This window comes from Panthera onca, chromosome D3 (assembly GCF_046562875.1).
Source record: "Panthera onca isolate mPanOnc1 chromosome D3, mPanOnc1 haplotype 2, whole genome shotgun sequence".
In the NCBI taxonomy this organism is placed as follows: Eukaryota; Metazoa; Chordata; class Mammalia; order Carnivora; family Felidae; genus Panthera; species Panthera onca.
In genome coordinates, this window is record NC_138350.1 from 48330337 (window position 1) to 48347038 (window position 16702).

A 16702-nucleotide genomic window follows, 5' to 3' on the forward strand; every position below is an offset into this window, starting at 1 on the left:
TTTTTTTTTTTTTTTTTTTGCAAGACAGAGTGAGCGAAGTGGGGGAAAGAGAGAGAGAGAGAGAGAGAGAGAGAGAGAGAGAGAATGTTAAGCAGCCTCCAGTCATTGTGGAGCCCGACTTAGAGCCTGAGGCAGGGCTTGATCCAACAACCCTGGGATCATGCCTGAGCCCAGATCAAGAGTCAGATGCTCAACCTACTCAGCCACACAAGCAGCCCTCCAAATGGGTTCTTTTTTTTTTTTAAAGTTTATTTATTTTGAGAGAGAGCACAAGCAGATAAGGGGCAGAGAGAGAGGGAGAGAGACAATCCCAAGCAGGCTCTGCACTGTCAGCATGGAGCATGATGCAGGACTCGAACTCACAGACCACGAGATCATGACCTGAGCCAAAGTTGGATGCTTAACTGAATAAGCCACCCAGGCGCCCCTTTTCTTTTTTTAAACCCAAAATGGGTGTAGAGTATCCCATTGTACATTGTACAAATGTGTCACAATTTATTTTACTATTTTTCTACTGAAGCTTATTTTCTTGTAATATTCACCTTTTTGTTGTTGTTGTTATAACTGTGGTGCAATGGACCTACAAATGCAGATATCTTTGCTGTCTATGGACTATTTTAAGTTGGGTGTGCTATGTATGAGGAAAATAGCATAGTACCTAACATTTAAGTCTTTATTAGTATTACATTGTAGATCATCCTGAGTGGTTTTGTGCAGGGGTCAGAGGAGGACTGATACTTCCAGCACTTTGGAGATGTCCTGCTCTAGGCTCCAACTGAGTACATATTTTTTTTTAATTAAATAAAATTTTTTTAACATTTATTTATTTTTGTGTTTTTTGTTTTTTGTTTTTTTAAAATTTTAACATTTATTCATTATTGAGAGACAGAGAGAGAGTGCGAGTGGGGGAGGGGCAGAGAGAAGAAGGAGACACAGAATCCGAAGCAGGCTCCAGGCTCTGAGCTGTCAGCACAGAGCCTGATGTGGGGCTTGAACTCACAGACCATAAGATCATGACCTGAGCTAAAGCTGGATGCTCAACCGACTGAGCCACCCAGGTGCCCCAACATTTATTTATCTATTTATTTATTTATTTATTTATATTTATTTATTTATTTTTTGTTTGTTTGTTTAATTTTTAATTTTTTAATATATGAAATTTACTGTCAGATTGGTTTCCATACAACACCCAGTGCTCATCCCAAAAGGTGCCCTCCTCAATACCCATCACCCACCCTGCCCTCCCTCCCACCCCCCATCAACCCTTAGTTTGTTCTCAGTTTTTAACAGTCTCTTATGCTTTGGCTCTCTCCCACTCTAACCTCTTTTTTTTTTTTTTTCCCTTCCCCTCCCCCATGGGTTTCTGTTACGTTTCTCAGGATCCACATAAGAGTGAAACCACATGGTATCTGTCTTTCTCTGTATGGCTTATTTCACTTAGCATCACACTCTCCAGTTCCATCCACGTTGCTACAAAAGGCCATGTTTCATTTTTTCTCATTGCCACGTAGTATTCCATTGTGTATATAAACCACAATTTCTTTATCCATTCATCAGTTGATGGACATTTAGGCTCTTTCCACAATTTGGCTATTGTTGAGAGTGCTGCTATAAACATTGGGGTACAAGTGCCCCTATGCATCAGTACTCCTGTGTCCCTTGGGTAAATTCCTAGCAGTGCTATTGCTGGGTCATAGGGTAGGTCTATTTTTAATTTTCTGAGGAACCTCCACACTGTTTTCCAGAGTGGCTGCACCAATTTGCATTCCCACCAACAGTGCAAGAGGGTTCCCGTTTCTCCACATCCTCTCCAGCATCTATAGTCTCCTGATTTGTTCATTTTGGCCACTCTGACTGGCGTGAGGTGATATCTGAGTGTGGTTTTGATTTGTATTTCCCTGATGAGGAGCGACGTTGAGCATCTTTTCATGTGCCTGTTGGCCATCCGGATGTCTTCTTTAGAGAAGTGTCTATTCATGTTTTCTGCCCATTTCTTCAATGGATTATTTGTTTTTTGGGTGTGGAGTTTGGTGAGCTCTTTATAGATTTTGGACACTAGCCCTTTGTCTGATACGTCATTTGCAAATATCTTTTCCCATTCTGTTGGTTGCCTTTTAGTTTTGTTGGTTGTTTCCTTTGCTGTGCAAAGCTTTTTATCTTCATGAGGTCCCAATAGTTCATTTTTGCTTTTAATTCCCTTGCCTTTGGGGATGTGTCAAGTAAGAAATTGCTGCGGCTGAGGTCAGAGAGGTCTTTTCCTGCTTTCTCCTCTAGGGTTTTGATGGTTTCCTGTCTCACATTCAGGTCCTTTATCCATTTTGAGTTTATTTTTCTGAATGGTGTAACAAAGTGGTCTAGTTTCAATCTTCTGCATGTTGCTGTCCAGTTCTCCCAGCACCATTTGTTAAAGAGACTGTCTTTTTTCCATTAGATATTCTTTCCTGCTTTGTCAAAGATGAGTTGGTCATACTTTTGTGGGTCTAGTTCTGGGGTTTCTATTCTATTCCATTGGTCTATGTGTCTGTTTTTGTGCCAATACCATGCTGTCTTGATGATGACAGCTTTGTAGTAGAGGCTAAGGTCTGGGATTGTGATGCCTCCTGCTTTGGTCTTCCTCAAAATTACTTTGGCTATTTGGGGCCTTTTGTGGCCCCATATGGATTTTAGGATTGCTTGTTCTAGCTTCGAGAAGAATGCTGGTGCAGTTTCATGTTATATTTATTGAATCTTCTAGGAGAGGCACAAAGACAGCAACTCTTAGTAGAGAAGGGAATTGTGTGCTATCTGATGTGGAAATACTCATGTCAACATATTGGCAAGATCACTGCCAAGGACATACACAGTATTTCTGTGTCTTTCAAAGTGAGGATGCTCCTGACAATAAAAGAGAAATTACCTCAATATAATCTCAAAATACCATTTTTTTGTGTGTAATGCAATAACATTATTCTTCTTTGACCAAAATAGTATGCTAAGCTGATTGCTCAATCATAAAAGTCAGTTAAAGAAAGGAATCATAAAAAAAAGAGCTTACACAAATCTTATGGGCTTTACTTCAACTTGAAACCGTAATTACACACTAATTCACTAGCCTTGGGAAGTAGGTCAAGACCTCATCCTTGAGTGGGGACCTGCCGATTCATGTTGTTCATTGGCTCATGCACAAGTGACACGACACAGCATCATTTACAGTGTTCAGCTTCAGTTTCTTAAGTGAAGGGAGAATTTACAGAAACTTAAAGGGTAGCCTGAGATGAGTATTCATCTAGATTTTTATGATTTTCTCCCTGAATCCTTTACAGTTGTTTTGCTCACACTTAATATGAAAGCATTTTTTTCGGCAGCCTATGTTATTGCCTGTTTCCAACACATTTAATGTGGTTTTTATAGAAATAGATCTTTTGATCTTTGTTTTCATATTAATTCCTTTTAATAACACTTAATTAAATTACGTAATTACAGGAACAAGTACAGCTAGCATCATTGGATTTAGGAAAAAGGACCTCCTCCTTTTGCTAAGCATCTAACTCAGGGGCCTGGGCAGAATTGTATGGGGGGGGGTGAGTGGTCTACTGGTTGTTTGGATTCAGCCTTCCAAGGGCACCAACCAGTATGTTTTACAGAGGGCAATGAGAACCGCTGGTAGTATTTCCAGTTGGACGGAGGCTGGTTGAGAGAGGGTTTTTGGATCATTATTACGAGGTCCATAGATCCTTATAGATCAATGAGCAGCTCTTCCATATTTTATTGTATCAGCATACAGAAGGGTTGCCCTTAGATAATGCCTCTTGCCTTTAAACATTTGGAACCTATAGCCCTTTAAGATCCGGTCTTGTCAGGCTGCCTGGGTGGCTCAGTCAGTTAAGCCTCCAATTTCGGCTCAGGTCATGATCTCACAGCTGGTGAAATTGAGCCCCACGTTGGGCTCTGTGCTGACAGCTTGGAGCCTGGAGCCTGCTTCGGATTCTGGGTCTCCCTCTCCCTCACTCCTGCTCTTGCTCTTTCTCTGTTTCTCTCAAAAATAAATAAAACATTTAAAAAAAACCCATCTGGTCTTGTCTTAGGGAGTCAGAGGATCTTCATTCAGGCAATAGAAATTAATGAATTCTGTATATTAGAATACTTCTGAGTGGAGGGTTTCTCAAATTCCTTCCAGTTTTTTTTTCCTTAAAGACATATGCATTATAAACAATGGAAAATAACTGTATTCAAGAATAAAAAATCCCCTCTGTAATCAGGTTAGAAGTCAATATCGTGTGTGCTGGGTTGAATTGAGAGGGGGAGATGAAGACTTACCGTCTCAGGTGAACTGGAAAATGTTGGTGCCTAGAAGCCGGCAGTCAGAGAATACCCAGTCACGACGTATTTTTGTTGCTCCTAATATTTCACAGCCCTGGGCTACCGCCTGTTCTAACGATGGGGCTAATCCTGACTGGGAGCTCTCTGACCCTCCCCCAGGAGCCCCCGGTGCCTGTTCACCCCGTGACATCAACCTCCAGAAAATACAAAATAGAAATCTTAACGCAAGAAGGGAGGCCTGAGATGCTGCTGTGTGTTCATCTGCTAAACTCTTAACATTTGATGATTAAATTTGATTTTAAGTCGTTCTGAACTCTATGTGCAACTTGGCTTTCTTTTATCTGTTCTCAGCATCACAACCTTTACTACAAAGCATATTTCAAGGGAAAATCTCTTACAATTCAAATCACTTTTGCTTCATGCTAGTCCGTTTGTTTGGGATACCGGCTTGCAAAGCGTCCTTTGACTGATTGCTTTTAGTGAAATCAAAGTGACTCGGGGAAGCAGAAACTTTGATAACGGAATATGCATTTTATCCAACTTCAGGGGCTCCTTTTGCAATTTGGGACAGATGTGAAAAGTGAATCATTAGGGATGGAGGGGGGCTGGAGCCTGGAATTCCAGAGATGGTTTGCAGAACTCTAAATTAGCACCAGGAAGGTGCTCAGAGGAAGGGACTGTTTTGTGAGACTTCAGAAGAAACCCGGAGCCAGGTCTGTGATTTGAGAGTATTTTCAAATTGCGGTAATGGGTATTCTTTTTACTAACTCTCAATGTGGTGGTGCCTTTGAGGAGGTTTGCAAGGCTTACTCTGGGAAGGGTTGGAAGACCCCTGCCCTCCACGCTGGGCCGGCACCGAGGCGGTGGGACCTATTCCTTCCATCTGCAAAAGCCTTCTGGAGCCAGTCCAGCTGTAAGGGATGTGCCTCTTCCTTGCTAGAAAAGGAATCTTCAGCACAAAACTATACAATGATGCTGCCTTGCTATTCTTTCCATTTGAGTGAACAAACGTCTTCCAATGACTTTCACTAGCGGAAGTTACCAGATATCCACTGGTCACCTCCAGTAAAAACACTGGGCACTTAGCATTGCGCTTGGATTAACTTCCATGTTGCTGATATGATGTACCTCTATCATCATAAGATGTTTATTCAGTACAAGGGGAAAGAAAAGAGAAATTTGTAGATGATGTCACAGGTAGGAAAGAGAACGGAGAACCGTTTATAATCATATGTAGTACAGCGTAAGGAAGTAAGGAAGACTATTCTTGCCTGGGAACCACTTGCACTTCCCTGGCCGTTACAGATGTCGGTCTCGGAGCGCTAAGGGCGAAGCATGTTGGTAAAGTCGCCATCTCCAGCGAGGTGGTTTTCTTCGGTCTCTTTGCAAACGGGCTCCGTGGCTGGCAGGGACCGGCACACCTTCTCCGCGGGCTTGCTTTCGGAAGATTCTCGCAGCCCGCTTTCGGACGGGCTGGCTATCTCAAGATAGGAGAGCAATTGCCTTTGCAGGTGTTTGCCGGGGTGTGGCCTACCACACAGAATGGCTTCGTGTATAATTGTATAACATTGTGATGGAGGTTTTTCAACGAAAAAATACCCCGAAGATAGAATGGCCAAGCTCAAAAGCGATCCAGATAGATTTGCTTACTTCTCTCTGCACCAACATTTCCTTTACACTTTTGGAAGTAAGTGGAATGGTTTTTATATCTGTTCACATTTCAGTCGTGGACTCGAAAAGTTCCTCTCTTGTGCCTTAAAGAGCAATGTATGCTACACTTAAACTTGAGCTGTCTGGACAGCTGTGAAGATGGAAAAGAAACACCACCCTTGGAACATTTTCATTTTGTTGTGTATATTCCTTATTGTGCAGCTGGTCTGAATTCTCTCTACAAGGATGTTGTGCAGCTGTTTCTCTGAGGCAGAACCTGAGGGCAAATATCCCAACCCATCAGCCCCGGCACATCCTTTCTGATCTTGGCAAGCCATTTTGTCCTTAACTCTATTGTGTATAATCACAAAAGATTGCTATTTATCCAAATCTTCTTTAGGATACAGTGTGTGAGCTCATTCTCAGAAGTTGCAGGAACCCAGCACTCTATTGTAAAAGATTTTCCACGTCTCCCCCCACCCTCATTTTCCCAGTTTCTATGGCAACATTTTGCTCTGATGGCACCTCCAGGATTATTACTATCATCACAGTTATTTCTTCTGATTATTATTGTTGCTTATTGTCATCAACATCATTCTGACTGTCAGTCACATTCTGATCCTTAACACCTGGCCTCTGGGGAACGTCTCCTCAAAACAGTTGAAAAGTGAAAAAAAATTAGAATGTAAATCCCAGGGGATCACCAGCGCTGCAATTATCCTACATCAGATTTATTTGCTCTTTTCCTTTTTTCTTTTCCCACAGTCATTGTAATCCTTCTAGAATATGTGTGGGTAAGTTTGTCAAAATACTGAGATAGATGTGGTTGTTGGTACCGCTGTTTGTTTTTAGAAAAGGAGTGTGCATGTGTGTGCGTGTGTGTATGTGCATGCACGTGTGCATGTCAGCGGGGGGGGGGATCGTACATTCAAAGCTTTCTAATATTACTGAACAATTTTTTTCCATAAACTGTTGGAAACTAGCTGTTTAGAGGCTGAGTTTTCATAGAAAATTATCTAGTGATTTTATCATAGCTGCAGCCCACCTTGTGACCCGCCTTGAGGCCGAGCGGGGAGTAGACAGGCTTCCTTTGGGCTGATATGTCGGTTAGTGTGACTGCAGATCAGCAGGGATGGATGCCCTGTACCTTTGAGATCTGCTTAAACCTGGCTTGGAACCCTACCCTCCCAGGTCTTGAGAGTCCAGAACCCTCACTGTAATTTCTATAAGCGCTCATAGCTGTTTATCTCTGGGCCCCTGTGTTGATGCTTCCTGCTCCGGCTGGGTTGAGTGAAACCTTCAATGCAGAATTCAGAGAGAAGAAACGCCTATCTAGCTAGCTTGCCTTCTTGCCCTCCTGCTTTCCCTCCCTCCTTTCTTCACTCCCTCCCCACCCTCTTTTACTCCCGCCTTCCTGGCAGCAGTGGGGGGCTTGGCAGATGTGGTGGGTCAGGGTCTTGGGTGAGCCCAGGCCCGTACGTGGGGAATACACTGGTGGATGTGGTCTCTCAGGATCTGATCAGAGTCTGGGGTCTGGCTGGTCAGCCTGCTGACCAGAGCCTTGTTAATAAACAGATGATTCCTTTGAACATTGGAATCTTTTCTGGACAGGAAAAGAAAGCTCCACGTCAAAGTGCTGAGTGCAGTGAAATATTCTCTCCCTGGTCCGTGTGAAGGGGAGTCCCCTGGAAACACAGTATACCAACTTAAATGAATTTTCATTCAGCAATTCACAAAATTTTATTGAAGACTTGCTATCTGCTGGGCATTAGGAAGACACACATCTGAAGCTGGAGCGTTGTTGGCCTTCGAGGAAGGCAGCGACTACGAGCAGTCTCATAAGGGTGCAGCGTGGACAGCACAGGGGAGAAGTGAGCTTCAGAGAAGAACCTCAAGGAATCTGCCCGGCTGAAGGGTGGGAGAGGGGCAGCCCAGGCTGAGGGCAGAAAGGCCTGCACTTAGCCATGGAGGTGAGAAGGACCACACGCGTTGGGGAAATATGGCTTATGATTAGGAAAGGCATGGAAACCCCAGAGAGCTGACTGGCACCATGAGGGGCTCTCACTTGAGAGGCTCACAGAGTAGAGGTGACAGAGCGAGCTGGCTCCTGTCACCTGTTTCACCCTCCTTCCAGGACAAGCCCTCGATGGGGAATGCAGGACGTAGCTGTTTTTACTATGAAATGTACATTTCTTTCTGTTTTTAGTTTGGTGCCAGTGTGTATCATTGAATTTGTGGAAATTAAATGAAAGAACAGAGCAACTCCAGGGGAGAGGTCTTTTTCAAGTACCCCCAGAACACCTGTAGTTTGCACGTCGGGTGACCTTGAAGAACTCTGTTTGAGCTGACTGCTATTTTAGCTCTCAGAGAATGTCGAAGAGAAACACCTTCGGGGTTAGAAGCATAATGAGGTGGGGGTTAATAGCGTGAACTCAAACGTGAACCTGGATTTGAATCCAGGCTCTCTCCCTTCATAGCTCTTGACAATGGGCAAGCTGATCAAATTAATCTTTCTCTCTCTCTTGCTCTTAGTCCCTCTGGGTTTTCTCATGTTTCTTCACATTCCAGAGCCTGTCCCTCCTCCTCTTTCACCTAATTAACGCCAACACAACCTTTAGATATTATTTCAAATGTCACTTCCACAATGAAGCCCTTGCAGACTACGTCCAATCTTCTTGTCAATGAGGTCCCAACACCCTATCTTTTCTTCACGACATTTCTGTTCATACTTACGCTTTTATTTCTTATGATTTAATTCGGGTAAGTCTCCAGCACTATACTCTTTGCTTCACCCCTGTCACTCATCGTTCAGCGTATCTGATACATAGAAGGTATATGATCAACAGTTTGGGGTGAATAGGTAAATAAATACCTCCTTTTGTAAGATTGATGGAGGACTGCATTATATAATGCATCCAAGCCATTCGGCACAGTGCCCGTTATATAGTAAGCACTTAACACATGTGAGTTACAAGAAGGATTCCTTTGGGTTTGCTGTTCTCCACTCCTACAGCATACTGAGTAGTGAGCAATTTGTGTGTCTTCAGCTAAGTTCCAATGGTTCTATTAGCTAAGTTTTAATAGTGCAAATGCTTTCATTAAGTTCAATATTATACCCCTGGCTTTGAGTGTTGATTTAAGAAATGGAGACCGTCAGAGTCACCCGTGGAACCATCCATGAAGATTTTCTGCAATGTGTCAGTCAAGAGCAGGAGCTCTGGGTGTCCAGATTAGGGCTGCCTCTTTCCAACTGTAACCCTGGGCAACTTATCTCTCTGTAGCTTTGATTTTTTCACCTGGAAAGCAGGGATGGTAATCTATCTTGCAGTGCTGATATGATGATGAAATTATCAATACATACGAAGAGTTTACGATAAAGCTTGCACATAATAGACATTCAATAAATATTAGCCATTATTTTGTAAATACTCATAAAATAAATTAGTCCTGGACTTCAGTACAAAAACTAAAATAGTGACCCTCGAAGAGCTGGTATGTCTCCTTTTACATTATGGCAGATCTAATAAAGACTACTAGATTTCTTCTTTTGACTTGATCTCAGAAATTTTAGAGCTAAATCTAAAACTTCGTCTGTGACTCAAAATATATAAGCATCATTCTGTCTACAGCCTTGTTATTTCTTATATTTATCCTGTGTAACTGGATATCTTTAAAAAAATTGAAATCTTCCTCAAATCTTTTTTAGGAAGCAGGTGGGCATACATATGATACATTCATAAATTCTATAATCATAAGTTAGGGAAAAAGTACATTTAGGTGATATTTACATCAGGTAAATTTTATGTGATCCCAGGTTTTCTCCGTAACTCTCTATAAACTTCTACACTTCTTTTTGAATAACTAAAATTAAATTTAGTATTAATGTGGGAATGACTCAGTACAGAAATTTGAATGTAATATGTTCCAAATGCTTATAACCAGAAATTGCAAAATTATTGCTGGCAATATTTGAAAAGTCTAACCCCTTTTCCACTATTCCTATCATGGAATCATAGGATTTTAGAATAGGATATAATTTGTTTACTTTTCATTTTTCACTTGGCTTGAACAATAAAAAAGAGACCTGACCAAGTTAATTTTCTATTAATCCGATTTCAATTTCTTCATAAAAATGAAACAAAGCTATTGTATTTTCATAGAAGTGTGGTATTGGAGCATCTCCCCAGTTGGGTATTTCATTTAACTCCTTATCAAGGACAACCTCTGAACCACTTGAAATAGGAGGTTGTTGAGCTCATGTTAAAATCTTTTATTTTATTTTTTTAACTAAAAAAATTTTGTGTATGTTTATTTCTTTTGCGAGAGAGAGAGAGAGAGAGAGAGAGATATCCGTGAAGGGGCAGAGAGAGAGAGAGAGAAAAAAAAAATCCCAAGCAGGCTCTGCACTGTCAGCGCAGAGCCCGATGCAGGGCTCGAACTCAGAAACTTGTGAGATTGTGACCCAAGCCCAAACCAAGAGTCGGAGGCTCAATGGACTGAACCACCCAGGAGCCCCTGTTAAAATCTTTTAAAAAGAAGTTTTAAGCACTTTCATTGGTAACTTGTCTTAAGACTTAGCATTTCTATTTTTTCTGTTTAATTTACAACTGCAAATTGGAACTAAGACTGGTACCTGTGCTGGGTAGAGAGGGGAGAAATAATTAATAACTGTTTATTGTGTTACAGCTCCATGTTGAAAACCAGTAATAGCCAATTCATTCATTCATTCATTCATTCACTCACCAACCAAAAAGTATTTACAGATTGATGTCTGTATGCCATGCATGTGCCAAGTTCTAGAGATGTTCTGATGTCTCCTTATCCTTAGTGAGTTTTATGATCTAGGGGGTAGAGACAGACAAGTAACCAAATGAAAAAGAATTGAAAATGAACGCTTTCTGCCTGGTTTGGTTAAGACACTGATATAATAAACACAAGAAATCAAAGTCAACCTGAGACAGATTCTCCCTGACACATAATTTATTTATATAGTAATATACTAGAAGTAGTTCCTTAAATTCTGGTTAAAAACTGGATGAGGTACAAGTGTGTTGAGCAGAAAGAAAGATTTGGGGATTTCCTTGGAGGAAATGGTGTTACAAGTCCCTAATTTTATCCCGAGCGGTAGGATGGGAAGGGAATAACATCACATTCTTCAACTCGAGCCTTTACTATGATCTCTTAGAGAGTGTGCTGTGTGTTTTAAGAATGGGGGTCACGGGACGCCTGGGTGGCTCAGTTGGTTGAGCGGCCGGCTTCGGCTCAGGTCATGATCTCACGGTCCGTGAGTTCGAGCCCCGCGTCAGGCTCTGTGCTGACAGCTCAGAGCCTGGAGCCTGTTTCAGACTCTGTGTCTCCTTCTCTCTGACCCTCCCCCGTTCATGCTCTGTCTCTCTCTGTCTCAAAAATAAATAAACGTTAAAAAAAAAAAATTTAAAAAAAAAAAGATTGGGGGTCGCCTTGGACTGGGGTCCAACTCTAACTTGGAAAGTCTGGAGGGTGACAGAGGGGCAATGAGCTGCTTTCATGCTGCACAGGGGTCAGCCTACCATGCCCAGAGTTTGTCGGAATAGAAGATGTAAGAATGCTTCCCATGGGCCATGCTGGAACCATTTATTCCTGTTGTGTCCCAGGAGCAGAGAGCTGACTGCAGGCCTGCCAGACAGAGCACATCCCCTTCAGCCCATCTTGAAATTTGCAGATGAGGAGTCCCTGGGGAGGGGAATCCCAAAGACGTAAAAATCAAGACAAAACAAGACAAAACAAAACTACAGCCTATGAGGAAAGAGTCAGCAATAATCATTTGCCAGACCAGAGAGCTCAAAGCTACCCAACCAATATTTTTCTTTGTTAAATCCGGCATTTCTGTTTACTCTGCCCTCTGCCCACAGCCATGTGAGCTGTTGTTGAAAGGGAAAGGGGGCCAAGAGAGAGGCACAAAACAGAAGCTGGGCACACCTCCTTCCTGGAAGTCGGCCAAGTGCAGGACTGAGCAAGGGCAAGAGGGAACGTTCTTCACTTTGAAGGTTGAAGAGTTGCCTGACATTTGGGGCTTAAAACATTCTAGTTAGTCAATCTGGTTTTGTGAATGAAAGCGATCACAGAACTGTCTCTGCCATGTGAGCAAGTAAGAACTCACGGGGCTCTGCCAACTTTCCTTCCAGGGATGGGGAAGATTATCTCCACTGAATAAAAGTTTAAAGGGACAGAAAGAGGCAAAAATAAATTTGTGGTTTGGTCCCATCCACACCCACATCCACATGCCTGATGGGAAGAGCACAGGGTGTTAAGGGGGAGACTAGCAGAGGCATCTAACATGGGCTCCAGGGGGTTCAGAGGAAGTAACATTGTTAAACAAAGAGCAGAAGGGATCTGAAGCTTACTGTGAAATGTGGAAGATTAAATGCTTTAGCTCCCTGCAAAGTTCCCCATAAAACAATTCTAAAGTGATTTTTAAAGTCTTAAGCCCCAAAGGAAAGAAGAAGAGAAAAGAAGGCAAAAACTGCAAAATTTTGTAACCTGGAAAGCAGATGGATGAGAGGTAAAGGACCTGAGAGAATTGACGGTTCAGCAGAAGTGAGAGATGAAATCCAACTCAATGTATGCAGAACCCACAGCTCAGAAGTGCCTGTAACCTGCAGGCAAGGGAACTTCAGAAAGGCTAAAATGAGGGGTGCCTTGGTGGCTCAGTCAGTTAAGTGTCTGACTGCCTCTCAGGTCACAGTCTCACAGTCCGTTCGAGACCCCCGTCGGGCTCTGTGCTGACAGCTCAGAGCCTGGAGCCTGCCTCGGTTTCTGTCTCCCTCTCTCTGCTCCGCCCCTGCTTACACTCTGTCTCTCTCTGTGTCTCAGAAATAAATAAACATTTAAAAGGATTTTAGAAAGGCTAAAATGAGGAGGAGTGGTTGAAGGTTGGGTTTTGAAGTAGTCAGATTCCCAGATCTCAACCAATGACTGCCCTGGCAAGAGAAGGAAGGTTTATTTTTTTCTAAAGGAGGGAAAGTTGAGCTCAGTTGAGGATGGAGATACCACATTGAAACCAGAGGGTTAAGTGAATGTGTACTAGATGTTGAGGCCATCCCCTACCCTCTCAGCCTGCAGACGTCAATCAGCCAGGGGACTGAGGAACTTTCTCTGGGGAATCTGGCTAGCATAAGCACAGAGTCCCATAGATGGTGACATCCAGGGTTCCTCAACTGACCTGCCAAGTCAGATCACCCTACAATGAAGTTCATAGCTCAGGAGTGCTACCCTTGTGTTTGAAGGATTTGGTCCCCATACTTCTTTTTTTTTTTTTTTTAATTTAAATTTCGGTTAGTTAATATACAGTGCAATATTGGTTTCAGGAGTAGAATTCAGTGATTCATCACTTAGATACAACACCCAGAGCTCATCACAACAAGTGCCCTTCTTAGTACCCATCACCCATCTAGCCCATGCCCCCTCACTTCCCTCCATCAACCCACAATTTGTTCTCTATCATTAAGAGTCTCTTGTTTGTTTCTCTCTCTTCTCTCCCCACCTTTCCATATGTTCACCTGTTTTATTAAATGTCACATATGAGTGAAATTATATGGTATTTGTCTTTCTTTGGGTTATTTTGCTTAGCATAATTCATTCTAGCTTCCTCCGTGTCATTGCAAATGGCGAAATTTCATTCATTTTGATGGGTGACTAATATTCCAGTGTGTGTGTGTGCATCACATCTTCTTTATCCATTCATCAGTTGATGTATATTCGGGCTTTCTCCATAGTTTGGCTATTGTTGATAATGCTGCTTATAAATATTGGGGTGCAAATACCCCTTCAAATCTGTATTTTTGTGTCCTTTGGGCAAATACCTAATACTGCAAATGCTAGATCATAGGGTAGTTCTATTTTTGGTTTTTTGAGCATGCTGTTCTCCAGAGTGGCTTCACTAGTTTACATTTTCACCAACACTGCAAGAGGGTTCCCTTTCTCCGCATCCTCACCAACATCTGTTGTTTCTTGTATTGTTCATTTTAGCCATTCTGACTGGTGTGAGGTTGTATCTCATCATGGTTTGGGTTTGTATTTCTCTGATGATAAGTGGTGTTGAGCATCTTTTCATGTATCTGTTAGCCATATAGATGTCTTCTTTGTGAAGTGTCTATTCATGTCTTCTGCCCATTTCTTAACTGGGTTATTTGTTTTTTGGGTGTTGAGTTTGATAAATTCTTTATAGATTTTGGATACTAACCCTTTATCAGATATGTTGTTTGCAAATATCTTCTCCCATTCTTTGGTTGCCTTTTAGTTTTGTTGATTTTTCCTTTTACTGTGCAGAAAATCTTTATCTTTATGAGGTCCCAATAGTTCACGTTTGTTGTAGTTTCTCTTGCCTTCAGCGATGTGTCTAGTAAGAAGTTGCTGCATCTGAGGTCAAAGAGGTTTTCCTCTAGGATTTTGATGGTTTCCTGTCTCACATTTAGGCATTCATCCACTTTGAATTTATTTTGTGTATGGTGTAAGCAAGTGGTCCAGTTTCACGCTTCTGCATGTTGCTTTCCACTTTTCCTAACACTGCTTGTTGAAGAGACTGTCTTTTTTCCATCAGATATTCTTTCCTGCTTTGTTGAAGATGAGTTGACCATACAGTTGTGGGTCCATTTCTGGGTTTTCTATTCTGTTCCATTGAGCTATGTGTCTGTTTTTGTGCCAGGACCATATTGTCTTGATCACTACAGCTTTGTAATATAGCTTGAAATCTGGAATCACGATGCTTCCAGTTTTGTTTTTCTTTTTCAGGATGGCTTTGGCAGTTCTGGATCTTTTGTGGTTCCATACAAAATTTAAGATTGTTTGTTCTAGCTCTGTGAAAAATGCTGTGATATTTTGATAGGGATTGCAATAAATGTGTAGATTGCTTTGGGTAGTATAGACATTTTAACAGTATTTGATCTTCCAATCCTTGAGCACAGAATGTTTTTCCATTTCTTTATGTCTTCTTCAATTTCTTTCGTAAGTGTTCTATGGTCTTCAGAGGATAGATCTTTTACCTTTTTAGTTAGATTTATTCCCAAGTAACTTATTGTTTTTGTGCAATTGCAAATGGGATTGATTTCTTGATTTCTTTTTCTGATGCTTCATTATTGATGTATACAAATGCAAAAGATTTCTGCACATTGATTTTATATCCTACAACTTTGCTGAATTCATGTATTTGTTCCAGAAATTTTTTGGTGGAGTCCTTCGGGTTTTCTTGGTCCCCATACTTAAATGTGAGTGGCAGTCAAGGATAACCAGGCATGTGAGCAAAGCATCTATGTAGTACAGGAGGTTCCAGTATGAGACAAAATGGAGAGTTGGATGTAAGGGACAATGCAAGTAAATAAACTGGAATTGAAGGATCTTTGTTTGAGATAAAAAATCTCAATGTATGCTTGCCAACAAAATGCAGTGGATTTAAATAGATGCAAGACATATCATTACAAAATATCAATGCACTGGGGAGAATTGAGGCACGCATAAGCTGAGGAGAAAGGTTGCGGTGTGTGGGGGGGGGAGAGAGAGAGGGAGAGGGAGAGAGAAAGGGAGAGAGAGAGAGAGAGAGAGAGAGAGAGAGAGAGAGAGAGAATGAATCAATAAAGCAAATGGCATCATATTTCTCATCTGCCAGAAGCCAGAGGCCTTCAAAATTTCTATTCTCAGACTATAATCAATTGTCAGGACAGACAAATAGCAACAATAAAGAGGAAGATAGAGAATAGGAGAGACAGAGGAGAGGGCCAAAGGAAATTCTCAAGGTGATGGTGAAGATAGGTCCCAAGGTGGCAGACATTTACCAGGTGAGGAGCTCCAGCAGTCCAGCAGAAGGCTCTTGGAGACCTTCAGAAAGGTGCCATTGAGAGACTGCCTGCTCTATCTCAACATCTTCAGAGGAGATTTGGAAAATTGATGAGGACTTGGAGTTAAACTGATAAAATACATTAAAAATCAGAAAAATCAGCCCTACAAGATTACTATTAACTTTAAGGGAAACAAAAAATGTAAGAAAAGCAAAGAAATTCGAGTGAGCTCATGGCTCAGCTGTAAAGAGCATATCTGTCTCTATTTGTGCCTCAGAAATGGTAGGGAAGACGATGAATCTTCTTCAGTAGTGGCAAGTCAATAGATAAATGTCTAAAACCCCAAACTGAAGAAAGTCAGCAAGTAGCAACGCAACTCTATTATTTACAGGCATAGAAGCAATGGCCAAAATATTTAGTTAAAAGAAGTGAAAGTGATTGCCTTCAGGGGGAGGGGGAAATGGGCCGAGAGGCTAGAGTAGTATTGTTGATAGGCAAACTTGGTAGAACTACTAATATAAATGTTACAAAAAATGACTCAATTATTTTGAGGTGAAAGAGAGAGCGATGGTGCATGGTAGTGGGGCTAACAGAACTCCAGTCAGAAGGAACAGGATACGTGAAAGCCTGAGCCAGGCAGGGAGGGTATGTCTCCCTTGAGGAACTGAAGAAGTTCAAGGTGAGTGTGCCCGTCAGGGTGAGGAGCAAGGTGGGTGGTATTGAGGGAAGCAGGGATCAGATCATGAACGGGCTTTAATTTTAACGAGAGGATAATGGAAGTTCAAAGGGTACTTTTGTCTGCAAGTGAGAGAAAGACTAAATGAAAATATCTTGAGCAATCGGGGGACTTTATTATGTTTTATCCTATAACAAGAGGTTTAGAGGTAGGGAGATTAATTGAGCAGCTCCGTGATATCAGGCAGGATCAGACTTTTCTTTCTACT